At 36.5% G+C, this 26755-nt stretch overlaps 1 protein-coding gene and 1 long non-coding RNA gene across 2 annotated transcripts in view; one reads left to right on the top strand and one right to left on the bottom strand.

Moving 5' to 3' along the window:
- Positions 1–12924, bottom strand: part of TFPI (tissue factor pathway inhibitor) — a 547151-nt gene extending 534227 nt beyond the window's left edge. The window contains exon 1 of the mRNA XM_081813998.1: positions 12920–12924. The gene's annotated coding sequence lies outside the window, so the exon portion shown is untranslated. The remainder of the gene's footprint in view (positions 1–12919) is intronic.
- LOC145720501 (uncharacterized) overlaps positions 1–26755 on the top strand; it is a 132109-nt gene that overhangs the window by 81824 nt on the left and 23530 nt on the right. The window lies entirely within an intron of this gene.

Below are 26755 nucleotides of genomic sequence, written 5' to 3'. Positions count from 1 at the left end.
ATATCTGTTTATGAAAGGCTTGAAGTTGAACAAAATGTTTTCTTATGAAACTATTAGGCAAGGATTCATTTATCCCTAAGGATAGAAATAATTGTATGTGTGTAGACCTGGCTTTATAATAGGTATAATATTTCTAAATTTGCCAATAAGTTCTCTTAGAGTTTTCCCTAGGTGTATCCCCAGACACCAATAATAAGTATTTGAAAGGGGACTGTTATGTTTTTCTTTCTCCCTCTCTTTCTTATTACTTATGTGCATCATCCATGCTTCATATTTGTCCCTACACAGTTGGTTTAAACACAGTTCTTATAATACAGCGTTTGGGAGCCAGGGTGTATTTTCTGAGTAAAGGAACAAAAAAGTGCATTTTTCCCTTCCAAATTCTTGTTGATAATCTTTCTTATTTAGCCTCTTGAGTAGACAGAATTGTGTAGGTTGCAATGTACTCTAGAGCCCGGTATACAAATTAAAAAATTATAAAGAATATAAATAAGGTGTTAATGTTTACATTATAAAAGAATGTTAAGTTATGAAAAGCAAAATCACCTACTGCATTTGCAATTGAATTTGATCATTCTTTAAAATTCAGTGTATGGGGTGCCTGGCTAGCTTAGTCGGTTAAGCATCTGACTCTTGATTTTAGCTCAGGTCGTGATCTCAGAGTCGTGAGACTGAGTCCCAGGTCCGGCTGCACACTCAATGCAGAGTCTGCTTGAGATTCTCCCCCTCCCCCTCTGCACCTCCCCTCCACCCAACACCCCCCTCCCACGCTTGTGCACACCCATGTGCTCTCTCTCTCTCTCTCTCTCAAATAAATAAGTAAATAAATAAAATCTTTTTAAAATTTTAGATTTATTTATTCTCAGTTTCTCAGGAATAATAAAACAAACATTGTTTAAAGTGCGGCTGATCACCTGTGTTGGGAAATGGAGATCTGAATAGCTGTGAGGGAATGAAAGTGGCCCTTCCACAACTCTGAGGCAGCCCGTTGGTATGGCCAAAGCAGTAGGTTTATTTACAGGCAGATGGACATGGATTTGAACCTCAGACATATCATATCTTGGCAAGTATCTACTTATCTGTTTCATATTGGAAACAAAGAATGACTTGTTAGTCTCTTGTCTATATTCAAACATTCGGATGTGATTGTTTTTCAACTGCTCTTCCCCTTAATGTTATTCCCATCAGGAATTTGCATTACTTAACCATCTTTATTCTTTTACAATCATTTGATAAATGTTTTCTTTCTTTTTAAGTTTCTTATATTCCTCTTCAGTTTTACAGTTCATGCTAGAAAAGGTGTAGTGTACATAAAACTTTTCAGTCAGAAATGCATGATCCAGTGGGTCACCTTTAAACATATGGTTTAGTAGCAACTATGTGGTTCTGATGTCTCCCTTGACCCAAATCTTTTTCTCCATAAAACTGTCCAAAGATTCTACCTGTAGGAAAACAGGTAGCTTTTTCCTTCCCTCTGTTTTTTTTTTCTAGTTTCCAATTTTTCCATATGTCATCGTATCAAGTCAGCAGCTTCATTGTGTTTAGATGCCACTAACCCAGGGGTAATAATAGAATCATATTAACATTTTAAAAAAATTGTTTCTTCTTTGCTTTGATTCTCCCCTCTCTGCAAGAACTCCAACTCCCCTAAATTCCTCCCTGATAGTTTTCATTTTATTTAGGATAGTGTCTTTTACATGCTTACCGAATACTGATCTTCGTTGTCTCCCGCTGCGTCTGTAAGTTTTGACACCCTTGCTGTCTTTCCACGTCGTATGTACCGCCAGAGCTGTCAAGACGTGCACAAAGGCATCACCACTCATGTCGAAGGCACCGAGACCCAGTGCCTAATTCCTATCCTGAGTGTCGGTTAGTCTGAACGGCCATTCTGCACTGCACCTGAGGTCCAAACATTGCTCCTCTGCTTTAAAAGACACCAGAGGTGTTTTCAGTGTCTCTTGTAAAATATAAAGCAACTGCCACTAGAGTTGTTCTTTTTCTTTCATTGCAGCTTTCTCTCCTTGGAGTGTAGACATAAGTCCATGGATGTGGGGCATGGAATAAACGGAATAATCTCATGCGAGCCTACAACATTACCTCAAGTCAGTCTTCTGAGACTGAGGCAGTGTCCTTAAAGCAGACTTGTACTTCTTCACTCTTTTATTTTAAGCTGCTTTTTTTCTCCCCCAAGTAATTTCTTTGTTCTTGAGTAGCTAGGCATTCAGGGAGATTGATTTTCCCAGTGCCACTTACTCTAACACAGGCCCTTCCACAATAGATTAAATAAAGAGCCAGATCCAAGTTCTATTCTGAGCTGCTTTGGGGTATGTATAGCACCTTTCAATAAAAGGACTTCTTAAAGGGCGCCTGGGTGGCTCAGTCATTAGGCGTCTGCCTTCGGCTCAGGTCATGATCCCAGGGTCCTGGGATGGAAGCCTGCATCGGGCTCCCTGCTCTGCCGGAAGCCTGCTTCTCCCTCTCCCACTCCCCCTGCTTGTGTTCCCTCTCTCTGTGTCTTTCTCTGTCAAATAAATAAATAAAATCTTAAAAAAAAAAAAAAAAGGGGGGCGCCTGGGTGGCTCAGTTGGTTAAGCGACTGCCTTCGGCTCAGGTCATGATCCTGGAGTCCCGGGATCGAGTCCCACGTCAGGCTCCCTGCTCAGCAGGGAGTCTGCTTCTCTCTCTGACCCTCCCCCCTCTCATGCTCTCTATCTCATTCTCTCTCTCAAATAAATAAATAAAATCTTAAAAAAAAAAAAGGACTTCTTAAGCTCCATATAGTACGATTGTTTTTTGTTGGTTGGCTGGCTTCATTTCATTTGTTTTCGCACAGGCAGACATAATAGTAGTTAACAGAAGAAAAAAATAGTACCCATTTCCTGATCACTGGGAGTTCTTGGTCTGAGGTAGACTAAAGGGAATACCAGGTCCCTATGGTGCACTAGAAGCAGAAAAGACCAAAGAACCTCACCCTCAAGAATGCAAGAGACACCTCTCCCAAGGTATCACTGGCAAATTAAACAAAGCAAAGACAATTTACGCTTACACTGTAGTGCTTTATTTCATATTTTAATTATATCTGTATGATCTATACTTAATTATCATCTTTATCATTTTCCTATATTGTTAGATATGAACATAATGTACAAGTTAGCATACATAATGAAAATCATTAGATTTAGTGGCTTACATCAACTATTTTAATTTAGCAATAGGAAAAAGCTTTGCTTCATGGATAAATACATCATGTATCCAATCAAATTAGTTACATGGAACTGATAGCATATTACTCTCTTAGGTAGCAGGTGAAGGCTATTCTGTGTACCAAAATTATCAAAACCATCCTACCAATCATGAAAGAAAAAAAATAGCCTAATGGGTGATTTTGTGGAAGGACAATTTACTTTTGGATGAGCATATTCTTCTTTGGCTTTCAACAGTTACTCTGTTTCACATTTTAAAAGTAATCACTCATGAAAGGAAAAATAATAATTATTACATATATTATTATTATTATTTTATATATATATTTCATTTATTTTATACACACACACATACACACATACATGCTGAGTAACCTTTAACTTGGGCCGCATCAGTGGAAATTGCTTTGGTAAAGCTGTGTGTCCTTCATTTGTTTGTCATTGCAGCCCTAAGTATCACTAAGGAGTATGGCCTTTCATTTTGTATAAAGCTATCCCTAACTGAAAGAACTGTTCAACATTTTCATTACTGATGTGTTAATACATAGCGATTCTTAAAATTAGACAGTTTTAAACATCAGCATATTTGCAAACATTGAGATGAGAATTCTTGTGCTTGGCTTCCCTGCTAAGAATCTCTGATACTGGGGTCAAGGCCTTAGCACCTCAGCGTTTCAGTTATGTATGTTTTACATCTACACGGTGTTGTGAGCCTCAAATTATAGAGCGTATGGAAAAGTGCTTTAAAACTGTAAACTACTATGTGGTGAATCGATATCATTTCTGTCTTGTATATTTAATTGAAATGTATGATTCTAACTTCAAAGTTAAGGAACCATAAGGCACTTTGGAATGCAATGCTTCAAAGTTATTGCTTATCAAGTGTTATATAAGTGGATAATATCGTTGTAACCTCCATTATTTTGTATGTATTTTGAACAGCAGCTTCACAGAAAGGATCTTTTAAGACATATTTTAGGTATTATGAGAATGATATGATAATTTCAGAAGCACTCTGTGAATCTTAGAAAAATGACAAAATTACTCTTTTTCATTGAAGGATATTATATTTGAGAATCTCTTTGGCTAATTCCTGATGAACGATCGCCAACATTATGTACATATTATCATATCATAGATCATATTATCATATATATCAAACTCATAGAAACAGAGTGGAAAAATGGTTACAAGGGACTGAAGGGTGGGGGAAATGGGGGGATATGGGGTCAAAGGGTACAAATTTCCAAGTATAAGATGAATAAGTTCTGAGGATCTAATAATGTACAGCATGGTGACTATAGTTTGTATTGTATGCTTGAAAGTTGCTTTAATATTCTCATCAAAACAGCAACAGCAATAAAATTGTAATTATATAAGACGAAGGATGTGTTAACTAACCTTGTTGTGGTAAACATTTTACAATATATACATGTATCAAATCATCACATTGTACACCTTAAACTTACACAGTGTTATCGGTCAATTATATATTAATGAAGCTGGAAAAAAAATATTCCCAAATAAGGTAACATTTTGCTCTACTAGGGGTTAGGATTTCAACATGTCTTTTTTTTTTGCGGTGGGGAGGGATACAATTCAACCCATAATGTGTACATTAATATTATTGAAATTATGTATGGCAAGATAATGGTAACAAAGGTGGTAAATCTAAGTCTATGAATTTGCAATAAATTAAATGCTAATTAATATATTTATAACTCATAATTTCTCTTTTTAAGATTTATTTATATGAGGGGAGAGGGACAGAGGGAGAGGGAGAAAGGGTCTTAAGCAGACTCCATGCTGAGCACAGAGCCTGACCCTAAGATCTCATGACCCTGAGATCACGACTTGAGCTGAAATCAAGAGTCAGACACTTAACCGACTGCACCACCCAGGTGCCCCTCATAATTTCTTATAAAGAACTTAACTCTGCCATTCCATAAGCTGGAACTTTGAATGCAGTTGTTATTGGAATTGTATCATCTTATGGAATTAATTTGAAAGAATTGACATCTTATGCTATTAAATATCCCCTCCATGAACACAGTATTGCTTTAATACCTCAAGTATTATTTTTATATTTTCAAATTAAAATTATCTTTCACAATGGTCTTGGTCATTCTTGTTTGACTAATTTCTAGAGAATTTGTACTTCCATTGCTATAATTGGTAATGAAGTCTATAAATTTATATAAATTAATAACACATGCCCATAAACACCTCTTTCTCTCCACACATGTTTATACACACACATACACACATCTACATATTTTGAAGACATTGCAGACTATATTATGACGGGGTGGGAGTTGGAGTAAGGATGGATATTAAGGAACAAATAATAAAAGAAGAGAATGACTTTGCATGGCTTTTCATGTTGGTTTGCCAGTATATGAAGAGGGTGTTAAATTGAGCCTGTGCACTAAAGGGAAAATAATTTAATTGCTAAATCAATTGCCTCTTTATGATTTTGACAACTTTTAGATGCGAAGGGAAATTTTTACATCCAACATGGTAACAAATACAGTGAGAGAATACGTTTCCTAAGACTAATTAGTCGTATTGAGATAGTCCTTTAAGATGATACCATCAAAAAAAAAAAAAAAAAGATGATACCATCAAAGAATAATAGCAGGTTTAAAACTGAAAAGAAAAAAGGTTTTGTTGAAGGAGCAGGAGGAGAACATGGAAAAAAGATCGTCCTACGTTGGCTTTGCTACGCTCACCATGGGGCCTTCTTAGTTTCAGGTCACATTCAGACCCCTCTGGTCACAGTACAGCAGTCCATTCGGAAGAGTATAGGTCAGAAACCACGCCTTCCAGAAAGGCAACACCAGCCCTTTCCATGGGAGTTGACTTCACGTAGTCTCTGCAGCAGTCCATCCACAAGCAATCTCTTTCTGTCCCCAAGTGATAGCGCAGGTGGAAGGGAATGGGCTTGCCGTGAGGTAGATGTGGAAGCTGCTTTGGCTTCAAAGCCTGAGGAGCCGATACTTATAATGTCTCCAATGGCATAGCTTCCAGATTGTTTACAGCAATAGGCCCAATTTCAGAAATCATTGTAATTGGCTCAATGTCAGATGACGTAATCTCTTAACAGATCACCAAGGGAAACAAAAATAGAGAATAAATTCTAACACATGGAGAAGGAGAAAATATTTGACAGCCCTTCAAAGGACAGTACAAAGTAAAAAACCAAGCAGCAAATGTTGCATTCAGACTGAGGATAAGATTTCTAATTTGCTCTGCTCTGCTTCTTTCTTCTTAGTACCTTGTCTTCTTATTGAGCCTTCACCTTTAAGTCTTAGGTCCTATTTACCCAAATCAGACCAGGAGAGTCATCATGCTTCACCCAGTTTGGCAGCAATCACCTTAATGATAACTATGAGAACTGATGTGATTAAGTCTCACTACATAAAGCAATCTAATAATTAACTAAAGACGTAAGAGGAATCTACTGGAAGTTCATTTGAATAACTCTTTATGCTGAAAAAGAAATACCACACAGTTTAACTCAGCCCTGCTGTGTTCATCCTTGAATCAGAGCATTGCTCTCTCAGTACTTTCATATTTCCCAAAAGCCAGCTTTCTCCTCACTTCCCACTTCACTGTCACCCTTCTCTGAGAGTCCCCTAGATCTGATATTATCGTTGATTACTGTCCTCCCTGCATTCTCTGCCTTTAATCAGTCACCACACTGTTCATTCATACCTCACATTTTCTTCCACTTTCCTCCCTTTCTTTTCCAACCCCTCATTTCTCATCAGCAAAAGCTAATGTACAGATTGTTTTTTTCAGTTCCAAGAAAAAGTGTGGTGTGAAGAAGGCTTCTGGCCAGGGATGTGGGCATTTTAAAAGGGGAAGGAGAGAATCATTCCAATTTGATCCTGTGGAAAAAACAAACTGCCAATTGCTGACTTTCAATGAGGTGCTGAAGTTTCGGTCACTGTGTTCCCTCTGTGCTGTCCTTCAGCCTCAGGGTCAGCAAAACAGGCACTCTGGGATTCTTTGCAGAATCAAAAGGGTAATTACAATAAGTAGTTGATATTCTGTTTCCTGTCTTACACTGTGACCCCCTTTAAGAGAATGTTAGTGTAGCTTAGGGATGTGACTCACTGGTTGAGACTCTGGCACTCAAACTCATGACCACAAAGGTATCAGTAAGGCCTTAAAAATAATGCCATCTTCATAGGTCAGGAAAGATAATTAGCTAACGTTAGAGTGGTACCTTCCATCTTATGAGTCATCTACATACTATAATATTTTATCTGGGGGCTTGGATTTTTCAGTGATGAATTAGGTATGAATTATAATTGAAAATAAGAAAAATAAGGGGCGCCTGGGTGGCTCAGTTGGGTAAGCGTCTGCCTTCGGCTCAGGTCATGATCCCAGGGTCCTGGGATCCAGCCCCGCATTGGGCTCCCTGCTCAGTGGGGAGCCTGCTTCTCCCTCTGCCGCTCCCCCTGCTTGTGTGATCTCTCTCTCTCTGTCAAATAAAAAAAATAAAATCTTAAAAAAAGAGAAAGAGAGAAAAGAGAAGCAAAATAAGATGGTAGAAATCAAGTAACTATTTATGAATTTTTGTATTAAAAGAGTAAGATTTTGCCCTCAGAAATTATGTGCTATGTCTTCAACTCTTTAGTGAACTCTTCAGCTTATTTTCCTTGATTGTTTTCTGTTCGCATTAAGAATTTAAGTTATTTCATTTCATTTATATTTTCCGTTAATATATTCAGTCAAGACTCTTTAAACTATGGAAATATAGTTCCATTTGTTTGGTTATTTTCCTAACTTGCCATCTCCATTTCTGTGTTGGGTTATTTTTTTTTTCCAAAGCTGATAATATTTCTCTTCTTATAAAAACCCACTTTATTTGCTGATTCTTCTGTTCCTAGAGCAATTAATTTTCTATTCATAAGGTTTCTCACTATGTTTTTTAGTAAGCATTTATTTTTTCCATAAGTCTTGTGATCTGTTGCTTTGCTTTTTAAAAATCTTCTAAAAAAATGCCTGGGTGGCTCAGTTGGTTAAGCATCTGACTCTTAATCTCAGCTCAGGTCTTGATCTCAGGATCATGAGCTCAAGCCGTGCGTTGGAAACTACTTAAAAAAAAATGAATTAAATAAAAAATATTCTAATGAAAATTGATAATCTCTATGCACAAAAACTAAAAAATAAGCAGTTAAGAGATTTTACTTTGTTAGGAACTCAGAGACCTCCATTTTTGTACTGAGGAGTGCTATATAATAAATTCATTTTATAAAATCATGACTTCACAGAAAGTGCAATGCATTTCCACATGTTCCGGTAACCATGGACGCCTTTGGCCCAGCAGAGATAGTAACAGGTTCTGCTTGGACTCGTTCTGGAAAACAACGAGGCAGAGACCACAACTCCTCCCCAGCAAGCTTCTCACTATGGCACCAATTCATGCTACAGATGTTAGTGGACAGTGGACGAGCATTAATGTGCAGAGATCCCAGAGAATGGCCTTGGACTTGCTATTCTCTATTTTCAACACTGTGGTGTTCAGAGCATAAGCTGGAAGACTAGCCAGAGGGAAGGCCCCTCTTCCAGAAACAGGAAATGAATAGACAAAACTGTTACTTTATGAGAATTACCATCAATTAAAAAAAAAAAAGAATAAATGTAAACACAAACCTGATATTCTGGGCCCTCCGAAAACAATAAAGCTCTGTTTGCAGCATCAAGTTGGGTTCTCTTGCTGTTTATCCTTGAATTGAATTTTTAAAGCATAGATATCATCTAGAAAACATCCCTTCATTTTAAAGGAAAAACAAAAGGGAAACCCAGAGAGTTTAATTTATCAGCTCCAGATTACCCAGCTAGTTGGAGGCAGAATAGAAATGGGAATAGAACCGACTCCCTGACACTAAGCTCTTTCTGTTCCATCTTACTCTCTAAAAATGTGAAAACTGGGTTAATTTTGCTCTAGACTGAATTACTGTCTTTGTGAAGGGCAAATCCCTGACCTACAACTTAAACTGGGTTCTGGATCCTCATTATGCTGACCAAGAGATAATAAATGACCTCATACTGGTCATAGTTATCCTCTTTCCCCTGTTTTGATCAGCCCATGCAGTCATTACCCCCATGACATCTGATTCTCTGTTTCTCTGTAACTTCATTTAAAAAAAATCCTCTTTTTTGCCCCTGCAATAAACCTTGCAGTGCCTTGAACACACAAGGTATGATCATGCCTCACGGTTTTTGCACTTAATCTCCTCTAGGTGGGTAATATTATTTCTCCAGGTACTTGCATGGCTCACTACCTTCAAGTTTTTGCACAAATGTCACCCTATCTATGAGGACTTCCTAATCACACTAAAGTAGGCCCACCCTAACTCTAATATTCCCTCTCTCTCTTCTGTGCTTTGTCTTTCTCCATAGCCCTTATCTTATTTGATATGCTGTTTTACATATTTATTTGTTAATTGTCGTATCCCCTAGAAATACAACTTCATTGAGGGGAGATTTTTGCTCATTGTATATATTGTTACATGCCCAGAACCTAGAACAGTGCCTGATATAGTATGTGCTCAATACATATTTATTGAATGAATTAATACACAATGCTTCTCCCCAGATACCCATTTCTCCATTTTCCTTCACCCCTCAACAAAAAGGGTTTCCACTGTTTTTCATTTAGGACCGTTAGGACTTCTAACTATAAAGAGATAGAGAAAACTTAAGATTAACTGAACCACTATGGAGAAATTACATCAGCAAAAAGACAAAGCATTAGGTTTTTGTTGGATATGTATACATTATAGGAAATGAAACATAGGTGTCAAATGTAGTTTCTTTCTACCTTGTTCTCAATGGTATAAAGTTCGGTCTTCTCTCAGAATGCCCGTGAGTTAAATAAACATCCAACCTACCAGTTATTACACCATGCTTTATATGTTTTGAAATGTTGGTCTCTGCAACCTGAATAGGAGTTTCTTAAGGTCAAAGATGGTGCTGCATATTTGTTTCTCTTGGGATGGTGACTTACACATAGGAGATGCTAGTAAATGTTTGCTTAGTTGACTGAATTGAATGTTACAGTGAACGTAGGACAAGAACTCCATAAAGCCTTGTATCTCTAGAGTTTCAGTGCTTGGAGGAATGTCTGCAAAAAGGAGGAAGCCAATAAATTTGGAATTAATGAATAAAATACTAAGGAGACAGAGTTGGAAAAGGACAAAAATATAGAGTAAAGGGAAGATTGGTAAGTGATTCATGCCAAAAAGTGAGGGAAAAAAATTAAAACCTAAGACAGAAAGAGAGAGGCTTATACAGAAAAGACTAAAAACATAGATACATTATTATTTCTTGCTGTAATTTTTTTATAGACTTGCGACATTTATAACAATCAACTGCTCATCATTAATGGTCTTCCCCTTGTCACTGTCTACTGTGCAACTTTGCCCAAAAGGTTTTACTCTTCCTTATCCATAGAAAAAATATACCATGAGCCAAAACATACTCCAAACCTTATTTGAACTATTTGATTTCCCTAAACACTCTCACTGAGATTTTACTTCACAAATAACTCCAAATGGCCCCAATTCCTTACATTATTATTAATATTTCAAGCAAAAACATTTAATACTCTTGCTTTAAATGATATTCACCTAAAAGGATTTTCCATAAAATTTTTAAGCTAAACACTCTTAATTTATTGAACATGTCATAATAATTAATTTTTATCAAATTCCCTACGAATAGAAGCTTCAGGCCCCAAAGATCTGTTGTTTAGAAACATGAACAAATATCTATAGAGTGACCCTTGGAAATCCATTATTCTATCATGTGCTTGTTAACCACAGCAAAAGAAGTGTGTATAGGCACTGAAATAAGTACTTATCTGAGAACCCAAATCCTATAAACCCAGCTAAATTAACTTTACTCAAACTAATTTGATCAGAGAATCATCTGGAATCAGAGGCCTCTACTAGCAAAAATAGTATCCTAGACTGCTGTCGAGTTTAACCAAAAACAGCAGTAGGATACAATGGAGAGTATCAACAGTGAATATTCTGGATCATTCCTTTGGTGCTTCTAAAGGAATATACGCTGACTTTATTTGAGCTGTTGTATGTATAATTGTAAATAGCACTGACCAATAAAAAATCAATGGCAAACCCAAAATCATTTAATGAGTACCCATACAACTTGGGTGTTAGGAGGTTTTTGTTTGTTTGTTTGTTTTATTTGTATATATCATATATATCAATAACAAGTCACTATTATTTCCCCAAAAAGCTAAAGAAATAGGTACAGCATAGCTAAGGTAGAACTTTTGCACATAAAACACATTTATAGTTAAAAAAGTTACATTGAGGGGCGCCTGGGTGGCTCAGTCGTTAAGCGTCTGCCTTCGGCTCAGGTCATGATCTCGGGGTCCTGGGATCGAGCCCCACATCGGGCTCCCTGCTTGGCGGGAAGCCTGCTTCTCCCTCTCCCACTCCCCCTGCTTGTGTTCCTGCTCTCTCTGTGTCTCTTTCTGCCAAATAAATAAATAAAATCTTAAAAAAAAAAAGTTACATTGATGCACTTAAGTTAGAAAAATTTTAAGCTTTGAGAAATTAATATACGCTTGATGGATTAACAGAGAAAGAAAAAAATGTTTGAGGCAATGAGAACACCATAATCATAATTAAAAACTACTGGAATATATAGAGGGAAACAGAAAACTTTCCAGAAATAACCTTCATTACATAAAGCTCTTTTCTTCATTATGTCACTTATTTCTTTTATTTACAAAACTACTCTATAAAATATATGTTGGGTATTTAAAATCCCCAACTCTTGTATCTATATTCAAAATCCTTAATTACTCAATCCTCCTTCTGTGCATCTTTTGATTATAATAGTTTATAGTCTTTCTTAGTTACGAGTTCATAATAAAATATATTTTTTTCACTCAGTAAACTAATTTTAAATTATGAGTCTTTTTTTGTTCCTATAGCCTTTCAGTTTCATGAATGTAATAAAGAAAGAAAGTTCTTTAAGCAGTTTTAAAACACACCTTTTTACAGAGGGAAGACTATTTACTTACAAACTTCTTTAAAGGAAAACATTTTCGTATGCTAAGAGATTCTCTCCACTGGACGTATAGGTAAAATAACCAAGTAAACTTTTGTTCAAGGATTGATAGTTGTTTGAAAAGCTTATTGTACCTCCTTGGTTATCTTACTTATTTCAAAGGAACATAATCTGCCCCTAAAAAAAGTACTGTATGTTCCACACAGAGAGTCCAAAGGCTCAAATCCTGTGGGGTGGCTGATGCTTCTCCTTGAGAACTAAGAAATCTATTCTGTACAACAAAATTATCGTTCCCTTAGGAACTTAATTATCCTGAGTTTGCCCATCTATTGAGACTCCTGCTGTTTCTGCACTAAGAAGGGGTTCTAGAAACTAATTCAGTTTACTGCACAACTGACAAAAGATTTCCCTGGATTTTTCATAACAATCCTTCGTAATTTCTCTTTGAAAACCTGTTTGCAAGTCTCCTCCTGCCCAAGACCAACAAAAGCCCTGCTTGCCCTGAAATGGCAGTGTCATGTAATATTTCAAAGTCAGCTGTTTTTTTCCATGCATCACATCTCGTTAATCCTGTTTGTGTGGCCCACTGATAATATTTCCTTCACTACATATATTTGAGAGTTTTCCCCCTTCTTTTCTCTGACTTATCCAAGTCCTATCTTTTCTAAAAACATTTTCTATTCTCTCTGGAAACCACATTCCATGTTTACTAAGCTCTCTTCTGAACTCAAACTTTTCACAAAATCCTCTCTTTGTCTCAACTCTTTGGCCTCAACTAAAACATACATCTTCCCCCAGAATGATCCTTACACTGGAGCCCTTTCTGGACAAGCTATTCTTACATTCCACGTTCCATAAGCTATTTGGCAATATGAATCACTACTTCATTCCCCAGTGCTACCATTAACCTACATCCTTATCAGGCTCGTAAGGTCATTGGAAATTTCTCGCCTGAGAAACAAAATTTCTGTAACCCTACATTCCAGCATTATTCTACATTGCTGACTCTTTAAGACCTCAATTCCATTGATCTGAGCTTTCATTCCCTTAAACCATCTACATTTGCAGCCCTATCTTCTTTCTCATCAGTACCCAGAACCACTTGAGTTCATCTTTATTCTTTTATAACTTCCTGGTAACATCCTCGCTGTTCTCTGAACATGCTGAGTTTATTCTTACCACTGTGTTTTTGTACAAGCTACCTCCTTTCTCTGGAACATATATGTCAGGATGATTTCAGCTGCAAGTGGCAGAAAAAAAGAAAGTGTATTAAACAATAGAACCTGTAATGGTTTACATAAATGGAAGTCAGAGGGAGATCAAATTTTAGGAGTGTTCAATCCAAAGGTAAACACTGTAATCAAGTTCATGAATTCTTTACACCTTTTTATTCAATCATCCTTCATGCTAGCTCCATTCTAAATCTAGTCCTTATATCCCAAGGACATCTGCCACTTGGAATCATGATGAGATGCTTTCTCATTAACATCCAGAATTGGATTCTTATCACCCTCCAGGAGAGCTATAAACTGCCTTTCTAGAAACTTCTATTAAGCCCTCTTTTCATTCATTCCACCAGAAATGAGCATTTGGGAGGCATATCTATCTATCTATCTATCATCTATCTATCTATCTATCTATCTATCTATCATCTATCATCTATCTATCTATCTATCTATCATCTTTCTGTCATCTATCTATCTATCTATCTATGTATCTATCTATCATCTATCTATCTATCATCTATCTATGCTAAAGGAATGTTCCTATGTTAGGTATTCATCCAGTGTGATTCAGGAATAGAGTTTAAAGAATCTGTGGAAAAAGATGATACCTATGATTCTTAGAACAGTGATTTACAAACCTCATTTTTTGGGGGGACATATGAATGTACAGGGGCTAACTACTTGAAAGATATCAAAGGAGACTTCTTTTTCTTGCAGAGGGTAGGGTTTAGTAGTGGTTCCTCATTCACCTAGGAAGCCTCTTAAGGTTAGCTTGAAAACTCTCTGGAGAAACCCTGGTGCCCCATAGGGTGCAATTTGAAAACCACCGTCTTAGATTGTTTCTTGAATGATGTTTAATTATCTCAGCCAGATTACTAAGAGTAGCTGATTATTAACTTATATGAGAATAATGTCTAAAGTTGATCTAGTCACTATTATTGATTGAAAAAAGAAGTCTGTGCATTCTAAATACCAGGCATATTGTTATCATAGTTGATATTTAATTATGAAAATTAAGAAAATCACTGTGAATCTACTTCAAATGCAGAACTTTCCTATCCCCTGCTAAAGGTAAATATCAAGACTGCCCAAAGATAGAGCCAGTACTTTCTCATGACTCGTAAGATTAACTCTATCTACATCAAAATCCAACTGGAGTTAATTTATCTATCCTGACCAAAGGAAAGTCTCCATTGGAACACATTGTTGTCTAGCCTTCACTAGACTGTGTTTAGGACCAGCCTTTTTTTTTTTTTCACATGGCTAAATACTTGACCATATTAAGCCTTAAAGACTCATTTACATTTGGAGGTATTTACATTTTGAGTACTTGACATTTTGATTCAAATTTTAAAGACCAAATCTGTAGCACCTACATTTCTCGGCCCCATGCATTTCCACCGTTCATTTATTGTTGAAGAGATAATAAAATGTCACATATCTTTAGTAATCTATCCAGACTTTCTACAAGGACATTGCTTTCCTGGAAGAATAGTCAGAGAGCAGTCTCATGGGAAAGTTAATAAAATGTATTAAACTCAGATACCTAAATTGTTTTTGTTTTTTTTTAAGAGCTAGCAAGTCTTGATACTGCCCATCAACCTCTTATCAGAGACAACCACTGTGATTTAAGAATAAATTGAGCTCCTGATTTCTGCTTCTTAGACCTTAAAAACTGTACAGAACTTCTGTCTGCGTAAGTCAGCCCAGTGTCTCTGAATAGAAATGAAGCCAGATTACATTCTAGAGGATCGAGCCCTCAGTTTAGTTGTTATTATACGTGTTCATTTGTTTGCTTATATGTAACAAAGTGAGGAAAGAAGATAATGAGATTCAAGGCCTGTGTTCCACATTTCTCAACTTTTGGTTCATAGCAGGTATAATTAATCAGAGATTCCCCCTCCTGATACAGCCTATTTGCCATTTCTGATTTAATACATTAAAAATAAATTAAAAAGTGAGATGTTTTGGAAGATATAATACCTAAGACCAAAAAACAAACAAACAAAAATCCTATAAACCAAACTGAATGAGGGAAGGTGGGCTTTTTTATAAGGAAATGATCAGTTAAACTGCAGAAAGCTGACATAAAGAAAGAGCAGGAGAGAAGTACAAAGGTTCACAAGTATATGAAAATGTTACTTAAAAAAAAACACACACACACTAAGATTTAAACAGTAAATATATAAAACAAAAAAAATTAATGTGGAAAAAAAGGGAAAAGTTAAGAATGGGTATTAAGAGAAAAGGTAGAATAACTTAATTGGCATGTCTCATAGACATTGCAAATTAATAAATCCACAAAACTTAACTTTTGATCTTCATCTGCAAACTTAACTTTTCTCCTGTTTCCAGTCTCTCATACTCACACCATCATGTACTAACCTTGGAGTCATGTTGGACCCCTCCCAGTTCCTCACATTCTTAACTTTCATCTGCATCTGGTCCCTTCCTGTTGACTGTGCCTTAAAAATGTGTCAGCAGTCTATATCTCTCTGCTTTCACTGTGGTTTATCCTCTCTCATCTGAACTGTTCCAGCATCCCGAGCAGGATCTATAAGGTCCTGCATAATACAGTGCTTTGTGCTTCTCAGTCTTTTAACAGGACACTCTGTCCCCTTTCTCTCCTTGCCGGCTCTCCTGGGCTTCCCTCATTCTCTCACACCTATTGGAATGTTTGTCCTCTCAAAGCCTTTGCCTGCACTTCCTTCTGCCTATAGCATTCTTCTTTGCCTAGGAAAGTGCTGTTTTCTTTCATGGCTTAGCATTACTTCCTAAGGGAAACACTTCCTGAACTCCCAGGCTTGGCAGAGTTACCCTCCTATATGCTGCTGTGGTCAACTGAAAATCTAGTTTTGTTTTTTTTTTTTTAAAGATTTTATTTATTTATTTGAGAGAGAGAAAGAGAGAGAGAGAGAGAGAGCACATGAGAGGGGGGAGGGTCAGAGGGAGAAGCAGACTCCCTGCTGAGTAGGGAGCCCGATGTGGGACTCGATCCCAGGACTCCAGGATCATGACCTGAGCTGAAGGCAGTCGCTCAACTAACTGAGCCACCCAGGAGCCCTGAAAATCTAGTTTTAAATAATACAGTTATGATCCTCTATTTTTTTTATTTACTTGAGGTAATTGCTTATTCATTTTCTTAACGAAAGTGGCAGGAACATGTCTGTTTTGTTCTGTCTAAGCTAGCACTTGGGATCAGGTATAGTTCCTTGTACAAGGAACTATAGGTACTCAGTGAAAACTTTTGACTTCTGATTTTGAAAACAATGAACAATAGATGGAAAAGTTGAAAAAAAGAATTTTTTTTAAGTAGATATGTTTAACTGGGGCTTAAGAGTTATTTTTAAACTGATATTCTGCACTGCACTCACCCCCTACCTTATTTAGTAAACTGAGCCATCAGGGTTTATTCATTTGAGAATATGATACAACAAACTATTTTTAAATTTCTCTTCTAATAAAATAGCTAATGAGAACTTTGTCATCAAAAAGACAGTGAATGACACGAAAAGACGCTCAACATCACTCTTCCTCAGGGAAATATAAATCAAAGCTACAATGAGATACACATCATACCTGTCCAAATGACTAAAATTAACAACACAGGAAACAACAGGTGTTGGCATGGATGCAGAGAAAGGGGAACCCTCTTGCACTGTTGGTGGGAATGCAAAATGGTGCAGCCACTCTGGAAAACAGTATGGAAGTTCCTCAATGTTAAAAATAGAACTACCCGGGCGCCTGGGTGGCTCAGATGGTTAAGCGTCTGCCTTCGGCTCAGGTCATGATCTCAGGGTCCTGGGATCGAGTCCCGCATCGGGCTCCCTGCTCCTTGGGAGCCTGCTTCTCCCTCTGCCTTTCTCTCTCGCTCTGTCTCTCATGAATAAAAAAAAAAAAAAAAAAAATTAAAAAAAAAAAAAAAAATAGAACTACCCTATGACCCAGCGATTGCACTAGTAGGTATTTACCCAAAGAATACAAAAATACTGATTTGAAAGGGGAATCTGCACCCCAATGTTTATAGCAGTATTATCAACAATAGCTAAACTATGGAAAGAGCCCTAATGTCCGGAGACTGATGAATGGATAAAAGATGTGGCATATAATTTGCAACGACGTGGATGGAACTAGAGGGTATTATGCTAAGCGAAATAAGTCAACCAGAGAAAGACAATTATCATATGATCTCACTGATATGTGGAATTTGAGAAACAAGACAGAGGATCATAGGGAAAGGGAGGGAAAGATGAAACAAGACAAAACCAGAGAGGGAGACAAACCATGAGAGACTTTTAATCTCAGGAAACAAACTGAGGGTTGCTGGAGTGGAGGGGGGTGGGAGAGATGGGGGGGCTGGGTGATGGACATGGGGGAGGGTATGTGCTATGGTGAGTGCTGTGAATTGTGTAAGACTGTTGAATCACAGACCTGTACCCCTGAAACCAATAATACATTATATGTTAATAATAAAAAAAAGATGTGGCATATATATATATACACATATATATATTATAATAGAATATTACTCAGCCATCAAAAAGAATGAAATCTTGCCACTTGCAATGACGTGGATGGAGTTAGAGAGTATTATGCTAAGTGAAATAAGTCAGAGAAAGATATATACCATATGATTTCACTCATAATTGGAATTTAAGAAATAAAAGAGAGGATCATAGGGGAAAAAAAGAGAGAGAAAGAAGGGGAAGCAAACCATAAGAGACTGAACTATAGAGAACAAACTGAGGATTGATGGAGGGAGGTTGGTCGGGGATGAGCTAGATGGGTGATGGGTATTAAGGAGGGCACTTGTGATGAGCACTGGGTGTTGTATGTAAGTGATGAATCACTAAATGAAAAAAAAAAGGGCAGTGAATGAGTAATGAATAAGTAGGAATAAAAAAAGACTAGAGGGGAAAGAATGCAGTAAAGAGAAATCTGAGACCAGCAACTGCTCTTTCAGGGAACTCATAGTCTTCCTGCAATTACTTAACTAGGCAAGGCAAGCCTAGTGTGTTTTTTTTTTTCCTCAGAGATTTCTCCAGTTTAGCCTTTGCAAATAGGACTAATAGTTGTTTGTTGTGTTGTTCTTGTTTTTTATCTCATCCACTTTATACAGCTGGATACCCAGGTTCATTGCCAAACTCAGAAATTAAAATGGCTATTAGGTGACTTTAATATTCATCATTCTCTACCCAACAGTTTTTAGTATATTTGTGTCATCTAATCAATACCAAAAAAATCCCATTATATTCTTGTTGAGCTCCAGCTTCTCCTTATCTAACTGCTTTGTGATGAATAGTTTTAGACATGTTCTTATTTGACAATAATCCTTTTCACCTTTTTGTATAAAAAGAATATCTGCTTAAATATTTGATAAGAATCCTTCAAACAGAAACTTCATCACCTTGGTCCCCAACAATTAAGTTTTTATGTGTGTGTGCTTGAATATATCTAACTTAATTAATTTAACTTAAATACGCAACAATTTCAAAAGTTATTAAAAATCACATTAAAATCTAAAATGTCATAGGAAAATTTCCTTTTAAACAAAGAAAGATGACTCTGAAGGTATAGGCAAGGTAATTAAATGTATTTATCTTTTTTTATTACGTTATGTTAATCACCATACATTACATCATTAGTTTTTGATGTAGTGTTCCATGATTCATTGTTTGCATATAACACCCAGTGCTCCATGCAGAACGTGCCCTCTTTAATACCCATCACCAGGCTAACCCATCTCCCCACCCCCTTCCCCTCTAAAACCCTCAGTTTGTTTCTCAGAGTCCATAGTCTCTCATGGTTCGTCTCCTCCTCTGATGTCCCCCCTTCATTTTTCCCTTCTTACTATCTTCTTTTTTTTTTTTTAACATATAATGTATTATTTGTTTCAGAGGTACAGGTCTGTGATTCAACAGTCTTATACAATTCATAGCGCTCACCATAGCATATACCCTCCCCAATGTCTTATCTTCTAAGAAGAGAACCTTTGCGGATCTCACAATAAAAGTTATAACTGTTCCATTTGATCAATATCTAAACATCATAGTTTATTCTGTAACTATTCTGTAAGAGAGCCCAGTTCTTCAGAGAAAGCAGCACAAAACAACTAGATAGAACAAATCTGTGACAACGCATCCTTTGGGGATTATATAAGTGATGGGCAGAGAATAGACATGAGGGCTTGTTGAGAAACCACACACACACACACACACACACACACTCACTCACTCACTCACAGATAGGATTATCCACATTTATCGACTGTGCTATTTCATAGATTGACAGTTGAAGTGGGGGTAGTGCCAACAAAGAATTCTAAACCAATGTAAATGTTAATTGAGTTGAAGAATAAACGCTCTTCCTTATTCTCTAATCCAGGTTTAATCTTGAGAGGTGTAGAGAAAAGGAAACAAAAGACAGTTCAGTCATTTGACCTTCAGAACAACGTCTTCACTTTAAGAATTGACTACTTCTGTGCACTGGCTTTTCTATTTCAAACTATTCAGATTTGTTTGGGATTTCCAAATACTGAATGGTTTGCTTCACAGAGAAGCGAAGCTTTCTAAAATGTCTATTAGCAAAAAAAAAAACAAGCCATGCTCAAGGGTCAAAGTAACTGCAGGAAATGTAACCAAGTGAAAAGTAATCAAATTTGCATTACTCTCCCTGAGGTTCACTCAGGAGCCTACTAGACCTGAGAAGACTGTTACCCTCCAGCCAATCCAACCCTACCAATTAAAAAAATATCCTTACATACAGCTAACGATCCAAGATCATGCTAAATGTCAGGGTCAGCTTAAATTTATGAAACCCAAACTCATTTTAGAAAATAGCTTCATTTTTCTTTCCATCCATACATCTTCTTAACTGAGATGTCAGCAAATACAAATTAACTTACATAAGCTTCGTGGCCTACAGCTCTCTCTAAGCACCCTGGATTGAATGATATTAAGAAAAATTTTCAGATTAATTAAACTCCTGTCTGAGCTCATCCAAAGGTAAATGTAGCAAAAGGAAACCTAATTTACTTTAATAAGGCAAAAAGAACAATTTGTGGGCTTCCTCTCTCTGTCTATGAAATGGAAATGCTTACAACTGTTCCCTACGCCATAAAATGCAACTCAAGGGGCTCCTGGTTGGCTCAGTGGGTAGAGCATGTGACTCTTGATCTAAGGGGTTGTAAATTCAAGTCCCACTTTGTGTGTAGAGATTACTTAAAAATAAAATCTTTAAAAAATATAAAAAATATAAATGCAGCTTGATGAATCAAAAGAAAAAATGAATGCAGAATTCACAAACATAAAGGACTGTACAAAAGCTAAGTGATGGTATTGTTCTTCTGTTTATAGCCATCATCCAACTCTAAGCAATATGTAAAATAATAGGATAGAAAATTTGCTGTTATTTTTACTTATATGAACATTTCGCCCAGCACAACCTCTTTTATCAAAACTTCTTCACAGAAGTGATGGTTTTAATCATTCAATAAGATTTCAATTTAATAGCTGCAGTATTCATGATGTTACCATACCTAATTCATAATACAATTGACCCTTGAATAACACAGGTTTGAACTGTGCGGGTCCACTTATACATGGCTTTTTTTAGGTAAATACAGTACAATACTGTAAATGTATTTTCTCTTCCTTATGATTTTCTTAATATTTTCTTCTCTCTAGTTTATGTAATTGTAATAATACAATATATGATACATATGACATACAAAGTATGTGTTAATTGCCTGTTTATGTAACTGGTAAGGCTATTAGTATTGAAGTTTTGGGAGAGTCAAGTTATACAGGGATTTTTTACTGTGAAGGGGGTCAGTGCCCCTAAACCATTGTTCAAGGATCAACTGTATTTCCTTGTAACTAGTTTGATAAATGGATTCTGATTCTGAATAATTTCTCCTAAAGAAATCAGTTGTAGGGATGCATTATTCAAGGTGAAATATTCCTCCATCCATAGTAGTTGTCATTTTTGTTCAACCTTTTTTAAGGTTCATTTTAAAACATACTGTTTCTAGTATTTTTGGCTGCCCAGCCTGTGAACTCCTTTTGCTATATTTAGAAAGTTCTCCACCTCTACATCTTGATGGAAGGTAGAGCCTACACCCCACTATTGAACCTGAAACACTAGAAACTTGCTTTTCTGGCCTGTCTGACAGCCCAGACATTCCGATGCATGGAAAACAAAGCTAGAGATCCAAACGTAACTTGAAGAGATTTCTTTAGAGACAAGTGCCACCAAAATACAATTCCCATGGGTATGTGGAAACAAACATGCAAGGATAAAAGCTATGAAAACAAGTGTTCAATGCTGGTGTCATCAAAGTCCTCCCTGCCTTGTGTTGTCATGACTTTAACTGTGACCCTGATTGTATGATTCCCATATCACTCTTCCTTTTTTTCCAGGAAGCTCTACACTCATTCTTCATTCTGTTAGCAACCCAATATTATGTCTTTAAGATTTTATTTATTTATTTGACAGAGAGAGACACAGCGAGAGAGGGAGCACAAGCAGGGGAGTAGTGGGAGAGGGAGAAGCAGGCTTCCCGCGGAGCAGGGAGCCCCATGTGGAGCTCGATCCCAGGACTCTGGGATCGTGACCTGAACCAAAGGCAGATGCTTAAGGACTGAGCCACCCAGGCACCCCAGGACATGTTCTTTTAAATACCCAATAAATCCTTGTGGCTCCTAAAGTCAGATTGAAAAACTCCTTTGCAGTATATTCTATTTATGTTTTTAATTTAATTTTATGTTTTTTAAGATTTTTTAAAGATTTTATTTATTTATTTATTTGACAGAGACACAGTGAGAGAGGGAACACAAGCAGGGGGAGTGGGAGAGGGAGAAGCAGGCTTCCCGCTGAGCAGGGAGCCCGACGCGGGGCTCGATCCCAGGACTCTGGGATCATGACCTGAGCCGAACGCAGACACTTAACGACTGAGCCACCCAGGTGCCCCCAACCCAATATTATTTTAATAAATTTCTAAGTCAGCCAAACTTAATTGGTACTGATGATATAGTATTGATACATGAACAAAGAAGATAATATATATTTATATATAATATATGTAACTAAGCTATGTTTAATATAGTTTAATATGTATAACTAAATTACATTTATAGAACTAAACATTTTTTTCTAAATTTAAGAAAAATAAGATAAGGACCTATTTAGTAGAGTATATAGGAAAGAAAAGAAATAATGTAAAGAAAACATATAATGGTATAAAAATAACAAATCCACAATAACTAGCTGGCTAGAGAATAACATGGAGAGATAATAATCATATTTATTTATGGAAAACTAGGTGTCAGATGCTATTCCAAGCACTGTTACTAACATCACATCTAATCCTCAAAACAAGCTATGAGTAGGTGTTAATATTGTAGATGTGGATGAGAAACTGAGGTTTTTGAAGGTCAGTTAATTGCTTTATTCACACAGTGAATATAAAGATCATATGTGAACCTGATTCCAAAAATGAGCTCTTAACCATCATAACATTCCCATTATATTGTACTTACAGTTAATTTGTTAATCACCAAGATTGTATATAGAAGGATCGTTTTCACACTTATCAACAGTCATTATAAAGGCAAAGCAAATATTGGAAATGACAGATTTAATGCAAATTCTGCTTAGGATCCTGAATTTAAATTATGCCGTAGCAAGAAATCTTTTCCAATTCTCCGGTCATTTTGATTTGCCCATCAGTAGCTCTTTATAAAAGCCATACAGTATAGTATATTAAAAAACAGTAAGTTGTAAGTTTTCATTGAATAGATTTATGATGCAATAAAAAAGCAATTGAGTAAATTATTTTTATTCTCCAGCTTAATACATATGTTTATTTGTTTTATGGAAATGCATAAAATCTCAGTCAGTCAAAAGAAAACTTAAAAGTGGTCCCATTTTCCCCTTGTCTATATGGTATTTTTTCCATATTGATATATATCGATGCCCTGGCTCAGCAAAATGAAATACATGGAGCTACTTTACCTCTAGTTTCTGGCACCATTCAGCCTGATCCCAGGAAGCTGTCAGAAATGTCACACCTAAGACAAGGCCAAAGTTAGAATTGTAGAATTTACCTCTGCTCTCCTAGCCTCCATAACCATTTTATATATGTGAATCATATATAGGCAGAATCATTCTTACTAACACTGTTAATAAGTTTTGTTAATAATGACTACAGAAGAGAGCCATGCCTCCTTAGAAAATCACAGCAGTTTTGGGGTGAGAAAGGCCCCTCACTCATAAGAGAACACATGTGCAAATACTCGAGGAATTCATTCCAATTAATCTTTATTACCATAAGAATTTTAAGTTCATTATTTTGGGGAGAGGCCAGGGGGAATGAAGCAGTGCATGGCCCTCACAGGGCCACAACAATGACTGAGGGCAGAGGATCAGGCTCCCTGGAGAGACCAGCATGGAAAGGGTTCAGAGCCAGCTAATCCCAGGTGACAAACGGTCGGTATTCACTGACCCTTGAAAGTTGTATTTGGCATTCCCACTACATACAAATGTGATAATCAGGCATAGCAGTCAAAAAATCTTCTACAAGAGAAAGATGAATGAATGATACCATACCAAATTATGGAGGTTTCTCAAAATGTGATTTTTTTTAAAAAACATTTTTTCTGAAGAAAATTTGTCACAATTTCTCAGAATATTACTCTTCTTTATTCACATGCATAATAGAACTTAATCAATATTTGGATGTGGGAAGTAATTACCTTAATGCTGATTCTTATCCTAAATGGTAAGACTTAAGATTAACCACATCAATGACCAAAAAAAAAAGAAGTGTTTTTTCTTCATTATAATCAAATCTTTTTAATTTTGCAATTTAATCATGAGCCTTATTCAACAAACATGGATCTTAATAATATAGATTGTTTAAAAAATCGAATTTATCTTTAAAGGACAAAGTTTTGCCACTACTAATGCTATTTAATTAAAATTATTTTAGATTGCCAAGACAAATTCACAGTCAACACCAGAAAAGCAATCTTTGGGTCCACAGTTTTTGTTCAGCTATGTTTGAAGACTATTTCCTGGACTGGAATGGTTGGAGTTGAAAACACATGGATCTAGAAATTATGCTAAATGGTATTCATAAGAAATGTACCATGAAGATGAAAAAAGACAGAATGACCATTAATATTCCTGACTCCAGAGGAAAACCAGTGCCATCTATCATATTGTAATGAGTTTACATAACCCAGGAGTTTTTCAAATAAGCCTTGGAATGAAAGGAATCCTCTAGAAGACTTTGTTTTCCATGTTCTTAGAAATCTGTCGTCTCCACTTGGTAAACTTCACATTTACTGCTTGGTTGTTAACAAATTAATTTGGCTTCTTGTCATTTCAGATTTTTTTTTTTCCTCACCTGCATTTGAAGCATCTAGTGTTGAATTTTCAAGTCAAATGGTCACTCATATAAACCTTGTTATTCCAAGTCTCAAGTCTTTGTATTCTATATTTAATATAGTTGTGTGTAAATGTGTGTGTGTAATACAGAGACAGAGAAAATGATTCACATTTTATGTGATAAATATAAGCTTCTAAAGGAAAAAATATTCTAAAAGCATAAAATTTATTCTAATACATAAAAAATAATTTATCAGCATCCACATTTTATTTGTTTTTATTATGCCTTTCTGAATCTATAAAACTATTCTTAAAAACTATTAAGTACTTTTTCAAGAGAATGTTACTTTTCTTTGTTGCAGAAATAACTTACCACTCCAAGCATGGTTTTCCTGTGATTCTGTTTCTTTAGGCCTGGGGATTGGGTGGTGGTTCCTTGTATTGTGTATAATTTTCTAAGAGCAGAAGATGAAATTTTTTTGTATAATCCAGTTAAACTGAAATCTAGGAATCTAAGGTGTGACTAGACTTTGGAGATGGTTCTAATACATTTCTTAGATGGTCAAATTCCATTATCAGGGGTCACATTACATTTGAGTAGTCTGATTTACTAGGAATTTTTTTTTTCATGTTGAGTTGAATCAATGTTGCATTGGAGATACATAATTTTGATTTTTTTTCCAAGATAAAAGGCCCTCCTCAGTTTTTCTGTCATTCTTCATGTGAATTCAGTTGAAGTACTACCCTGAGCAACTTCCCAGCTATCTCCTCTCCATCTCACATTTTAGACCAAAATAGAAGCTTCCTCCTCTATGCAGTTCTAGGTCCCTATTCATATTCCCATCATAGTTATGTAGGCATTTTATAATTATCTATCTGCAGGTGTCTTCCTTTCCAGACTGTGAAATCAGAGAACCTGTCTTATTCAGCATTTAACCTTAGCATCTTGCATTATGACTACCATGTAACAGATATGCATTAAATGGTTGCTTAATTAAATTGATTATCTGCCACATTGCCACACTGATAAATACCATAGTGGGAACAGGGAAGGATTTATCGAGTACTCAGTATGTGGCCAGGCACTGTCTAAGTATCAAGAACTACAAATGGTCTGAGATTGTTTTCCTACTTGCAAACTAACTAGTTACCTTACGACAGTTTCAAAGATAATAGCAGAGGGGCGCCTGGGTGGCTCAGTCAGTTGAGCGTCTGACTCTTGATTCCACTTGGGTCATGATCTCAGGTCGTGGGATCAAGCCCCAAATGGGGTTTCTCGCTCAGTGGGGAGTCTGCTTGAGATTCTCTCTCTCCCTCTGCCTCTACCCCTGCCTCTGCTCACACACTCCCCCTCTCTCTCTCTAAAAATAAATTGATAAATAATCTTTTTTTTTAAAAAAGATGATGGCAAAAAAGAATAGACTTCAGGGTCACAGACAAAGGACTTTATTACTCATGGCACAGAAAGCAACATAAGGTTTAGGTTTGCATCTGTTTTCCTTACCTCCCATGACCCAGGGGAGCTATATGTCTGTGGATTCATGAGGATGCTGCCCACACAATGGGTTTAAGTCACAGCTGAGGAATCCCAAGTTTAAGAAGTCCCTATCTTTTAAAGAGTGTTGTAGCAAACCTGCCTAACCTTTGTCCTAGAGAGAGATATTATCTTTTAGAGATAATAATCCTGGACCATGCCCCGAAAGAGATATCTCTCTCTCTCAAGGCTGTTTCCTCTACAAACATCCTTGAAAAGATAGTCCAGAACAAAAGTTAATACAAGACATGCAGGAGACTTATGGAGAATTATTTCCCAACAAGAGGCGTTTTATATCCATTAACTCACTTACACTTTACTTCAACTTTATTTTATCCCCC

This window comes from Leptonychotes weddellii, chromosome 3 (genome assembly GCF_054177405.1).
Source record: "Leptonychotes weddellii isolate Sample4059 chromosome 3, ASM5417740v2, whole genome shotgun sequence".
Lineage (NCBI taxonomy): Eukaryota > Metazoa > Chordata > Mammalia > Carnivora > Phocidae > Leptonychotes > Leptonychotes weddellii.
Note: the sequence above shows the minus strand (reverse complement) of the source record. Positions and strands in the feature narration are given on the sequence as shown.